Genomic DNA, 12,968 nt, shown 5'->3' on the forward strand with positions numbered 1-12,968 from the left:
GAAAACCGCCCCGCGGTGCTGCCGGGGCGGGGAGGAAACCTGCCGCCCCACAGCCACGTGCTGCAGCCGGCGCTGGGTGGGTGGCTGGGCGCGCCCCAGCGTGGCTCGGGGGAGGGGGGCTTGCAGGGAGAGGCCGCGGGCCGAGTTTCGGGGGGAGCGAGAGAGCCCCGGGCGACCACCCTGGGCCCCAGGGCCCCGGGCAGCACGTGTGTCTGGAGTAGGTGGGCCAGCTCCCGTCGGTGGGAGCTGCTCCAGCCGGGCCTGAAGAGACGCACTGGCCTAACCTCGCTCCCTCCCTCCCTCCCCTGGTGGTGGGATGGGGTTGAGGCTGGAGACTCCCCCCACGCCACCTCACCCCCTTCAAAGAGGACGTAAATCCCAGCCTCAAGGGTTTCCAGAGCCTCAGGAAGTAGAAGGTGGGTGGTGGTTTAGTGAAGGGGGTGGTGATAGGAAGATGGTAGGAAGCTGCTGTATAAAAAGAGGAAGAAAGAATTTTAAGAACGTGTGAAGAACATAACTGGGCTCCTCGGAAAGTGAGCTGCTTCCTACCTGAGATTTTAGGTCAAAGCCCTTTGAGGACGCAAGATGGGTTAGCTGGAGGCAGGAGTGAGGGAGTCTGGGCCTCCTGGTCTGGATAAAAAGGCTGGAGCGCCCCTGGGGGCTATGGTCTGCNGCCACGGAGTGGGCGTCCGGTAACCACTTGGGGAGGCTGCAGCCTGCGGTTCTAGGTTACTGGGAGGGGGGGGAGGGGAGAGGGCAAAGGCCCTTTAAAAAGCACCCACTTGCAGTGGACTGCGAGGCACCTGGGAGCAGCTTTACCCCTGACAGGTTTCCCTGCCCGTGTCTGACCGGAAGGAAGGCAGAGGAGCAGAGGAAAGGCCGCAGACTGCCACAGGTGCCTGGCCCTCCTCCACTCCCCGCCNGCTGGTGGGCGGGACCGGTGGGAGTTATCCTGGGAGCTAAGGCCAGGTGCACGAGGGGCAGCACTGCCGCCAGGATGAGCAAGACACAACTGTCGTTGGTGGGCCTCCAGCTGGATTTCATTCTCAGTCTCTTTCCGGGATTTAACTTGCTGTTCTTTCCAAAGCCACAGCTCAACAAGTGATGCCAACCCCGGGGAGGGGGTGTCCTGTCTCATCTTGCAGGAGAAGCAGCGCAACAGCTGGGTGAACAGAACCGGCCCGGATCTGGCCAGAGCTGTTTGCCGGTCCCGCCTCACAGGGGCCACGTGAGCTGCTGCTTGTCCCACATGACCCCCACGCAGACTCGTGCCAGCCGGAGCTCCTGGCCCCCTTCTCCTTGGGCAGCCTTTTCCCAAGTGTGCGGGTGGGCGGCTCATTTCTGCCAATCCAATCCCGCTCAAAATAGCACTGAACCAGACTTCTGGGAAGCTCTGTGCTCTAGGCCTCTGTAGAAGAGTTAAGAATGACAGCTCTTGGGAAGTCGAGAGGGCTAATTTGCTGAGATGGGTCAGGACGAAGAGCCCTGTGACATCAGAGGGCAGAAATAGCGGCCAGGGATTGGTATGGAAAGTGTTAGTGGTGGAAGGTCCTGGGCCCTGTGTGGTGGCCCTTCGGGGAAGCTGGTGGGCTAGACCAGCGGGGGTTATCCTGGGAGGTAAGGCCAGGTGCAGGACGGGGGCTGTGGCCGGATACTTAAGCCACAAACACTGCCACCCCCAGCTTCCACATTTTTTTTTTCAGGCTGAGAACTCCCTTGGTAGGATTTGCCTCCTCCGCTGTTTCACATTCAGATTTCTCATGTTTCTGGTTTGGGCCCAGTTCAGTTGCCACTTTCTCTGCAAAGCTCCTTTCTCCTGCCCATCTGAGTGCACTTGGCTGGAGACACACCCACGTAACTCTTACTTTGCTTTGCTTGGCCTGAGCGGTTTTGCTGAATTCAACTTCCCTCCCCACCCAGAGGCCCGTGCGGGGAGTCCCGGAGTTTCATCTTTACAGCTCCCCCTTGATGGAACTCCTGAGGAAACTAAGTAGCTGCCATCTCTGCCCTCCTCTGCCCCACGCTTGGCCTGATACGCTTCCTTTGTGTCTGACGGGACTTCCTGCCTGCTGCATCTGCTTCTGTGAGGGCCTCAGCTCGGGTTTGGACCCAACCTGCTCTTGGCTTGATGGTTTAGCTCAGCCTCTGGTCACCACCCCCCCCCCCCCCCNAGACTCTTTGCTCCTTCCCTTGGCAGCTGGAACTAGAGCAGAGGCCCGCGGAACGCAAGTGCACCTTACTAGGCCTTGCCTGTTGTGTGTAAGTTCGTACTCAAGAATACAGATGGACTGGGGCGCCCGGGTGGCTCAGTCGGTTAAGCATCTGACTTCAGCTCAGGTCATGATCTCTCGGTTCGTGGGNTCTGAGAGAGAGAGAGAGTGAGAGAGAGAGGCACAGCGTGAGCAGCGGAGAGTCAGAGAGAGAGGGAGACAAAGAATCTGAAGCAGGCTCCAGGCCCTGAGTTAGCTGTCAGCACAGAACCCAACGTGGGGCTTGAACCCACGAACCGCAAGATCATGACCTGAGCTGAAGTTGGACGCTTAACCGACTGAGCCACTCAGGCACCCCCACAAAACTTTTTTCAAACCATTCCATTAAATGTGAGATTCCTCATATGCATTTAGAGGGCTTACTTTTTTTTTTTTTGTAACTCTTGTGGATCAGATATGTTGAAAGTGAGATCTAAGATCNGGAATACAGATGGACTTCATTAAAGCGAACATGTCATATGTAAATAACATTCATTAATACAAAAAAAAAATTAGGGGCTGTCTCTCTCTCTTTCCCCCCACCCCGAGGGGCTGTGTCTCTTCACAAAACTTTTTTCTTTTTTTTTTGAAAAAGATTTTTAATTTTTTAAATTTATTTCTGAGAGAGAGAGAGAGTGAGAGAGAGAGGCGCAGCGTGAGCAGCGGAGAGTCAGAGAGAGAGGGAGACAAAGAATCTGAAGCAGGCTCCAGGCCCTGAGTTAGCTGTCAGCACAGAACCCAACGTGGGGCTTGAACCCACGAACCGCAAGATCATGACCTGAGCTGAAGTTGGACGCTTAACCGACTGAGCCACTCAGGCACCCCCACAAAACTTTTTTCAAACCATTCCATTAAATGTGAGATTCCTCATATGCATTTAGAGGGCTTACTTTTTTTTTTTTTGTAACTCTTGTGGATCAGATATGTTGAAAGTGAGATCTAAGATCAAAAGATGAAGTAGCAGAGTTTAGACTATTTTCGGGGGTCATGTAAAATTCTGTATTACTGCAGATACCAGAAAATTGGGGCATGAGGCTGAGCTAAGTTAGGAATACCTGCCTCAAAAAGTCGGGCATAACTCCTCAAAATATCTGGCATCCCCTGGTAGCATTTATCACTCCGCTGAGGAGCTAACCTGCCCTAAGCCATCCTCGGCCACATTATAGAGCAGAGAGCCCAGGACACTGTGATAGAAAATCTTGGCCCAAGACTGGCTCTGTCATGTCTGAGCTTGGGCCACCTGCCGGCTGATCTGCCTGGGCCTTAGTTTCTTCACCTGTAAGATTAGAGATCATTATACCCACCCATAGGGCTCTTGTGAGGATCAGAAGTAAGGGGCACTCAGTAAAGAGTAGTTTAAAGTGTTTTAGACTTTCTAACAGTGGGGGTGAAACTTCCTTGAAGTGTATAATTTTCTCCTCTTGGGCTTCTTTAGGTCCAGGTTATGTCTAGGGTCAAGAAGCTCAACTCAAGAGAGAAACAGGCTCTTTTCCAGAAGCCAATGGAGAAAAGACCAACATTTCTAGAAGTAAGGAATTTAATCTCAGCATAATCTGCCGACCACTCGTGGGCTTAGGGCCTGGGAGAAACCTGATTTTGAATCAGTTGGAGGCCTAATCAGGGGCAAAGATGACCTTTGCACAGACAACCAGGCATGCCTGAGCCTCTGAACAAGGCTTTAATCCAGCAGGTGTTGAAAGAGCCTAATAAATACTTATTCCATTGAGTCAAATCCAAGAGTTTGAAAGAAAAATGCAAAGCTCATGTTTTGTGTGCCCATCTACCATGAGATGTGACTGAGGGAAATAGATGCTCACTAGTGGATGATGGTCCCCAGAGTCCCGTGCTGGGCCCTGGGGCAGGAAATGCTCCTAGAAAGGACAGATTAACTAGCTGCACTGGGCACCCTTCAGAAAGGGAGCAAGAACTGTCCTCTGCACCTCAGCCATTTCTGGCCAAGGTGACACCAATCCAGGAAATGTACGTATATTCATTTCCTAGGAATGCATAACCGAGCGCTACAGAAATGTATTTGCTTAAAACAACAGTAATTGATTTGCTCAGAGTTCTGGAGGTTAGAAGACTGAAATCAAGGTGTCAGCAGGGCCATCCATTGTCCCACTCAAGACTCTGGGTGGAAGCCTTCCTTGTTGCTTCCTAGCTTCGGGCCGCATTCCGGGGCATGCAGAAACATCACTCCAATCTCTGCCTCCTTTAGCACATGATGCTCTCCCTGTGTACCTGTGTCTTCACACGGCCTTCTCCCCTTAGTAAGGACACCTGTCACATTGGACAAAGGCCCACCCTAACTACCTCTTCTTAACGTGATTACTGCTGCAAAGACCCTGTTTCCAAATAAGGTCACAGGTCCTGGGGGTTAGGACTCCGCAATATCTTTTTTAGGGAAAATAATTCAACTCCTAACATACAGTAAGAGTAGTATCTTTGGTAACAGGCTGAGGAGGTAGTCCACACAGGGGCATTGCACTCTATGCCAGCGAGGGGGCAAATTGGAACAGCACATTGGCAACCCCTTTTATCAAAAGCCTCAAAAACATTCACATCCTTTGATCCAGTGATTCACTTCCAGGAACCCAGCTATCAGAAGCCGCAAAAACGTTGCTACAACTTGATACGTAGAGATATCCAACTCAATATTCCTTATAGTCATTAATTATTGGGAACAACTTCAACATCTAACAGGTAGGGATGGTTATTAAAATAAGTCACATCCACATGAGGGGGATATTATATGGTATCAGCAATGGTATATGCGGGAAGAAAAAACAGTGGCACAAGGGACAGTGAACTAACATGATCTATTCAGTATGTTGTCAACTTTACAAAAAATCTACAAAGAAGAAAAAAAACACAGCGTAATGTTGATCATCCTACTCCTTTTGGAGAGATTGTGAGTGGCTGTTATTTTTTTTAATTATTATTATGGCATTATATAAGCTCTCTGCAATCGCTTTATAACCAAGGAGAAAAAAATTATGTCATTGAAAAAATAGATATATAAATAGTTTCCTGGAATATACGGTCCAGGAAAGTTCTGGCTGGGAGTAGAGTAGCAGATGGTGGGTGTCCAGCTGATTTCTATGCTTATAAGCCATAGCCATAACCCCTCTGGAGTTTTTCAACCTGCGGCTACTTGCATCAGAATTACCAACGGTGCTTATTTTAAAATGCAGAATTCTAGGCCCTACCCCAGACCCACTAAATTGGGGTCTCTGGGCCCAGAGCCCAGGAATTGGCATTCTCACGGGCCCTGCACATTTGAGCAAAGTTCCTCCTTCCTTGGAGGCTGTGGACAAGCCACTCGTCAGTAATCCAGTGTGGTTCGTCACAACCGCCGTGCATGCCCTCTCAGCCGACACTGGGCTTTGAAGAATCAAGCCAAATGGAGGAGTTATTTATTTTTTCACGAAGTCTACTCTTGGTTGTACCGGAGGCAGGAAGCTGCAAAACCCAGTATTCAGAAGAATAGAAAATTCACGTTTGTATTTTATTTTGGAATCCAGTAGCAGCAGATTGTGTTTCTTAAATTATGCGAGGCTAATGATTAAAATGAATTAACATTCCCAGACTCTGTCCTAATTTGGAATTAAGAAAAGTAGTTGCAGGAGGACATCAGCCCACAATGAAAGGTTTGTGCCATTAAAAAGTGGTTAATCTGTGTGCAGTTAGTTGAGAATCATAATTATAGACCTGATTGCTTTTAACTCACAGCCTTGAGGTTCCCTTTATTGCCTGTTTTACTGGAACGATATTGGAGGGTGGTAGAAAGTTCTCCATTTTAAGGTGTGTCTTGCTTGGCTTGGGGCGGGGTTTGGCCAACAGCGCCCATCAGCCCTGCAGCGCTGTGACTTGTCAAGGCCAAGGGGGAGTCGTAGCATGCTCAGAGAGGGCCCAACAGCTGTGCGATTAGCCATGTCATCTGCAGGTGAAATTCAACACCTCAAAGAGGCAATAATTCAAGGTATTAGTCCACACTTGTTGCTTCCGGAGTTGGTCATAGCCTCTTAGAAAAGGTGAGCCAGCTCCAGAATGAGATCTCTGGCTACGTGTGGGAGCAATGGGAAAAAAGAACCAAGAAGAACAGCAACTGTGAAACTCTGAATCAAACCTCCCAGAAGTGGTCCTATTCCCTTTCTGCGCCTTCGTGCAGATGGCTTCGGGATGCCACTGGCACGCTGCCCTCCACCTGACACCCCTGATTGTAGGGGAGGAGGGCACAAGGAGGTGGGCTCCAGAGGGGTGAAGTGCTGGGCCCCTAAACAACACCCTCCATTTGCGCTTTGTCACGATCCCGATCCCTGGCGCTTGGGATCTCCCTGCAGTGGCGCCGGGGACCTGGCTGGGTAGGGCTGTTGCCAGCTCTCTGGTTCAGGGAGGCTCTGAGCTGTCAACGGCTGAGAGTCAGGCTCTGAGGAGCATGGGGCCTGAGGTCAGGCTTGCTCCTCTCCACCCCACCCCTGCATGCCCTTCTTTCCTGCTGCACAGGGAAGAAGCAGAGGCAGACAGCCGGAAGGGTTAGGACCCATCAAGGAGAAGAAAAAAAAAGTAAAAGGAAGCCCTGTATCTTTCACACAACATGTAATTAACTCTCAGCAGAAGATGCCATGGATTCATAATGGGAGCCGACAGCGGGGGAGGCGGGCCCTGACAAGCATGAGATTTCTAGTGGGCTTTTTTTAATTCGATTTTTTAAAGGAGCATGAGCAGTTGCGAGTGAAATCGTGGACCTTCAGTGATGGTGTCTCCCCGGCAGCAAACCAGAAGCAGCATCTGACCCCTATGCAGACAGGATGAGCGCGAAGGGCTTTTCTGTTCCTCCGTTCTCTCCTCCAACCCGACAGCAGGCTCTTTCTTGTCCCCGGTGCCCCAGGGTGTGCCTCTCAGCAGCCACGTGAGCCGGCCCCAGAGCCTTCTCTTCTCCTTGACGGCAGTGCCGGGAGTCACCCTGGCCTCTAGCCAGGGGCTCCCAGGGTCACATTTGTGGCACAGGCCTCTCCTCCCCGCCCCCCAGCATCCTGTCCTCAGTAAGGTGGTGGCGCTTTGTGAGGAAGGCAGGCCCAGCTAGAGAGGAAAGGTGGGGAGCTCCGGGGCAGGGTGCGCAGGTGGGCTGTACCTGGAAGGCTGCCGGGCAAACCGGGCCAATCATCTCCCAGGCACAAAGGGCTCTCTGTGAGGGACCCGCCCAGCCCCTGTGCAATCAGGGAGGCTCACGTTTCTTACCACAGGGAGGCCCATTTCCAGACAGGCTTGGGTGTGGCCTGTAGGCTGAACCCTGCCGGGCAGGGCCCTGTGGACTCCTGGTGACCCATCTGGGTGACATCAGTCCTCATTGTGATCTGGTCTGCACAAGAAGATGGGGAGAGGCCTGGGCAGGCAGTGAACTTCACAGGACATGGGCAGTTGCCTCTTTGTTCTCTGGGAAAGAGCCTTCCTAGGTCTTCTCTCCCCAGCACACACACACACACACACACTCTCTCTCTCTCTCTCTCTCTCTCTCTCTCACACATTGACATACACTCATATACATGCACTCATACACTCAGTGTAAATGAGAGAAGGTCTCCAGTCATACTTAGACTAGTCAAACATGCTGTGCAGACATTTGCCCCCAGCCCCAAGCCATTATTGTCATAGAGAAATTAGACTAGGTCCCAAAGAAATCAGGCTAGCAAGTATGCAACAAGAACCGCTGTACTGGCCACAGGTATAATTATCATTTTTCTTTAGAACTTGAAGTCTCTCCCTGCCGCGAAGCACCTCCTTATTGTAACTCTGCATTGCATGAAAAAACAAAGGGAAGGGAAGAAAAGGAAAGGAAGGGAAGGGGAGGGGAGGGAAGGGAAGGGAAGGGAGGAAAGAGTTAAAGTAGGATTTCTAAGGTCTCTTCAGTAATCAGTCCAGGCCTGAAAGCCACAAGGCCAGGCAGCCATCCACCAGAACCTGCTGCCCACACAGGGCCTGAGACTCTGTTGTGTCACGTGGCTCTGCAGATGCCGAGCAGCTAGGTTCCCTCCTGGACCACAGCTGAGCTGGATGGTAATGGATAAAATCGCCATCTATGAAGGTAGGACCTTTCTCTGTCCTGTATGCCCTGAGCTGTGAACTATGAAGAAGACACTCATTTATTGAACATATATTTATCTCTTTGGCATCATCTATGTGCCAGTAAATAAAACAGATCAAATTGCCCGCTCCTGGGAGTTTCCATTTGACACAAAAGCATAGGAACTTCCCCTCTGTGTTCATTTCCTAGGTGCTGTAACAATGTACCGCTAGTTGGGTGGCTTCAACAACAGAAATGTGTTTTCCCACAGTTCTGGAAGCCAGAAATCTGAGGTCAAGGTCTTGGCCTGGAGGTTGCTTCCGGGGACTGTGAGGGAGAGTCTGCTCCAGGCCTGTCTCCCAGCTTCTGGTGGCATGCTGGCAAGCTTTGGCTTTCCTTGGATTGCAGCGGCAGCACCCCGTCTCTGCCTTCATTTTCGCCCTGTGTGTCTGTCAGTGCCCAAACTTCCCCTTTTTCACAAGGGCATCATCAGTCATAGTGGATTAGAGCCCACCCTAATCACCTCATTAACTGGATTATCTATGAAAAGATTCCATCTCCAAAAAAGGCCACATTCTGAGGTACTGAGGGTGAAGACTCTGACATATCTTTGTGAGGAGGGTTGGGTAGACACAATTCAGTCTATGACACCCTCCAGAGAAAAGCATAGGAAAGTACGGAGGAGGGGCACCTGGGTGGCTCCGTCGGTTAGGCGTCCGACTTCAGCTCGGGTCATAATCTCACAGTTCGTGGGTTCGAGCCCCGCGTTGGGCTCTGTGCTGACAACTAGCTCAGAGCCTGGAGCCTGTTTCAGATTCTGTGTCTCCCTCTCTCTCTGACCCTCCATGCTCATGCTGTCTCTATCTCTCTCTCAAAAATAAATAAAATATTTTAAAAAAAAAAAAGGAAAGTACGGAGGAGGGTCATTTGCCCTTAAGGTACTTGAAGTCTCCTGCTTCCTCAAGGTCTCATGCGAATACACCTGATTGGTAAAGCCTGGGCCATGTGCCTGTTCTCCAGCGCAAGGCAGGCTGGGAAATCAAGTTTCTGGCTTCTACCCTGGGGAGGCGTGGACCTCTGCTGTGGGATTTTCCCCAGACATAGGAAGAGGCTTTAAAATTTCATGCAAAGGTGGCCACAGAAATGTACCATGCAGGTGTTTTCAGGTTTTTTCCAAGGGGACCCAAGAGCAGAGAATGGAGGCCACAGTTTCCATTTCTTTCCTTAAAAAAAGGTTTTTTTAATGTTTATTTTATTTTTGAGAGAGAGAGAGAGAGACAGACAGAGCATGGGCTGGGGAAGGGCAGGGAGACAGGGAAACAAAGGAACCGAAGCAGGCTCCAGGCTCTCAGCTGTCAGCACAGCTGATGCAGGGCTTGAACCCACAAACTGTGAGATCATGACCTGAGCTGAAGTTGGAGGCTTAACCGACTGAGCCACCCAGGCACCCCTGCATGCGGCTTCCATTTCTTAGGGCTTCCCTTCAGTGCCTAGTATCCTGTGCTGCCCACTAAAGGGACAAAATGTGGACGACTACAGAGGACACCTGGCAAATCTAGATAATGGCCGATAAGTAACATTTAGTAAACACTCATTGTGTGCTTAAGACATTTTCCTAAGCTGTTTATAGGCATTGCTTCATTTAATCCTTACAACAGCTTTATGAGATAGGGATGATTATCAGCTCCCTTTCACAGATGAGAAAACTAAGGCACAGCCAGGTTAAGTAATTTAACCTAGCAGGTAGAAAGCCAGGATTTTAAAAAAAGGTGTTTTTTTTAATGTTTTATTTATTTCTGAGAGGAGACAGCATGAGCAGGGGAGGGTCAGGGAGAGGAAGACCCAGAAGCTAAAATAGGCTCCAGGCTCTGAGCTGGCTGTCAGCACAGAGCCTGACACGGGGCTCAAACCCACAAGCCGTGAGATCATGACCTGAGCCGAAGTCGGACACTTAACCAACCGAGCCACCCCGTGCCCTGGAAAGCCAGGATTTGAACCCAGCAATTTCAGTCTGAGACTGAGAGCTTAACCACCGCACTTCCTAATAGATGGAAGAAGATGGAAGGTGGAAGAAAGGCCTGCCCAGCCAGTGCTCAGGGAAGGTAGATATGTGCCACAGGCTGGATGGAACTACCCCTGGGTGGCATATACATTGTCTCCCACTCTCTGAGTCGAGGTGGGTGTGGTGTTGGCATGAGGCACATTGACAAAGTCCTTGGGAATCCTGGGAGGGAGGCATGGGAAGAGAAGGGAGGGAGGAGGAGGAATGAGCCGGCCGCTCGGGCCCCAGAGGTTCAACCCAGGAGGCTCTGCTGGCTGCACCTGAGGAAGGCCTGCGTCACAGCCCTGGCTCCTGGAAGCCTGTGGCCCTGCGAGGGCAGGGAGGGGCCCAAGCTGGCCCCTTGCCAGGTGCTGCCTGGAGAGGGCCGCCATTTTTCCAAGAATTCTTCCCCCAGTCACCTAGAGTTGGGCCTCCCAGGGACTAGGTGGCAGCCAGGGCAGACTCTCTGAGCAGAGGTGCATTTGAACACCTCAGCTGTGGCCAAGGTGGCTCAGGTACGTGCCACGTGCCCAGAGGCAGAGACCCGAGACTCCTGTGCTTGCCCTGGAGGAGCCCTTGCTGCTCCCACTCCTGTGACCCTGGACGCTGGAACATGGCTATTTCTTTTCACTTTTTGCAGAAGGAAGAAAAAAATAGACAGGATACATTCTTATGTCCCCAAGCATACCCAAACTGGAGACTCCCCTGGGGCCCCACTGGGTCAGGCCTCCGACCTCACAGACTCCAAGTCCAGAACATAGTTTCAAGAGTATGGGCACATTGGGCATGTTTGCCATTCACCAGTGAACCCGCCTTCAAGAGAGCTGGGACCTGCCTGGTGGCTCCTGTTCCAAAGAGAAACAGGGTACGTGGCGCCTGGGTTTTTCTTTTCTTAAGTTTTTTTTTTAATGTTTTTTTATTTATTTCTAGGAGAGAGAGAGAGAGAGACAGCGTGAGCAGGAGAGGGTCAGAGAGAGAGGGAGTCACAGACTCTGAAACAGGCTCCAGGCTCTGAGCTGGGAGTCAGCACAGAGCCTAACGCGGGGCCCGAACCCACGAACCGCGAGATCATGACCTGAGCGAAAGTCGGACGCTTAACCGACTAAGCCACTTCCGTTTCTTAAGAATGGAAGAAAAGTCAAAGAGTATTTTCCTTTACTTTAAAAACGTTTTTTTCTAATGTTCATTTTTGAGAGGGAGAGAGAGAGAGGGAGTGAGAGAGAGAGAGAGAGCAGGCAAGGGATAGAGAGAGTGGGAAGCATAGAATCCAAAGCAGGCTCCAGGTTCTGAGCTGTCAGCACAGGGCCTGACACAGGGCTTGAACTCAGAACCATGAGATCATGACCTGAGCCGAAGTCGGAGCCACCCAGGCACCCCTAGAGTATTTTCCTTTAAAAGCATTGACACTGAGGTAAGAATAAGGTGGTTTCTTACAACCTAGTAGGGCACTTCCAAAACACTTATGGGTAACACAAATAAGAAAAGGAAAGGAAAAGAAATTATCCACTGGAGGTTTTTATTATGATAGGTGACTATAAAATATGGAGTTAATAAGTTCAGTGTAAGAAAGATTGGCAAACATTCATAGTGCTCCAGAATGTTTCTTTTTTAAAAAAATATTTATTTATTTTTGGGAGAATGCAAGTGGGAGAGGGGCAGAGAGAGGAGGTCAGGGGATCTGACGCAGGCTCTGTGCGGACAATCTGACAGCGGCGAACCCGACGCGGGGCTCAAACTCACGAACTGTGAAATCACGACCTGAGCTGGAGTCGGACGCTCAACTGACAGAGCCACCCAGGCGCCCCTCATAGTGCTCCAGAGTTTTAAAACCAGATTAATACTTGTAAAACATGAAAAACACGAATGCCTTGCACGTACCCTAATGTCCAGTTGTCTCCTCACAGATAAGATGCAGAGAAAAAGGACATTCTCAGAATTTAAAGAATGAGGTGCGGCCAGGGTGAAGATACAAGAGAGCCTACTAAATCTGAAAGCCAGATAAAACAACCACTATTTTGTTAGTAGAAGTATGTTCCAAATACCACAAGGGGAAATATCTCTACTAAAAAAATTATCTGTTGCTTCTCTGAAATTCAAATTTAACTGTTCATTGTGTTTTTCTGTTTGCTCAATTTGGCAACCTCGGGTAGGTGTTATCCGTATCCAGCCCAGTAGGGGAAGATAGAGGGGAGAATTCTAGAAAAGAGGCTGGTAGGCCTCTGCCAAATCACGGGGACTCCAGGGAGGCCAGGCCTACGGCTCCAGGGCCACCGCAGAGATCCCTGGGAAGCAGCTCTGGGCCTCTTCCCCGAGCTCTGTCTCCCTGAGGGGAAGAGGCAGGGCCCGGCCGCTGCAGAAGGAAACCTTGAAAACAACCTGAAAACAAGTCTTCTCTGGGCAGCTGCCAATGCAGCAGAAGATAGGCTCGGGGTGGCAATGTGTCTGGCTTGTCTCCGACGGGCGTGAGGGGTCATCCTGACTCCCAGGGGTATGGAAACATCACCCTCAGCTGACCCTGTAAGTTCGCTAGCCTACACTGAGCTCCCCTTCAGGTCTGGCTGCATCAACCTTGCCTCACACTGAATTCCCCCACATTCTCCGGGGCTGAGGTCAC

General features: G+C 50.8%; 1 long non-coding RNA gene across 1 annotated transcript; it reads left to right on the top strand.

Annotated features, from left to right (window-relative positions):
* The first annotated feature begins 7,772 nt into the window (after window positions 1-7,772).
* LOC144218386 (uncharacterized) lies at window positions 7,773-12,446 on the top strand. Its single transcript, XR_013331144.1, has 4 exons — window positions 7,773-7,974; window positions 8,261-8,334; window positions 10,995-11,219; window positions 12,259-12,446. It is a non-coding gene; the product is annotated as an uncharacterized LOC144218386 (long non-coding RNA).
* Window positions 12,447-12,968: the final 522 nt, after the last annotated feature.

The sequence above is a fragment of the Crocuta crocuta genome, unplaced genomic scaffold (genome assembly GCF_008692635.1).
Source record: "Crocuta crocuta isolate KB4526 unplaced genomic scaffold, BGI_CrCroc_1.0 scaffold39, whole genome shotgun sequence".
Taxonomy (NCBI): Eukaryota; Metazoa; Chordata; class Mammalia; order Carnivora; family Hyaenidae; genus Crocuta; species Crocuta crocuta.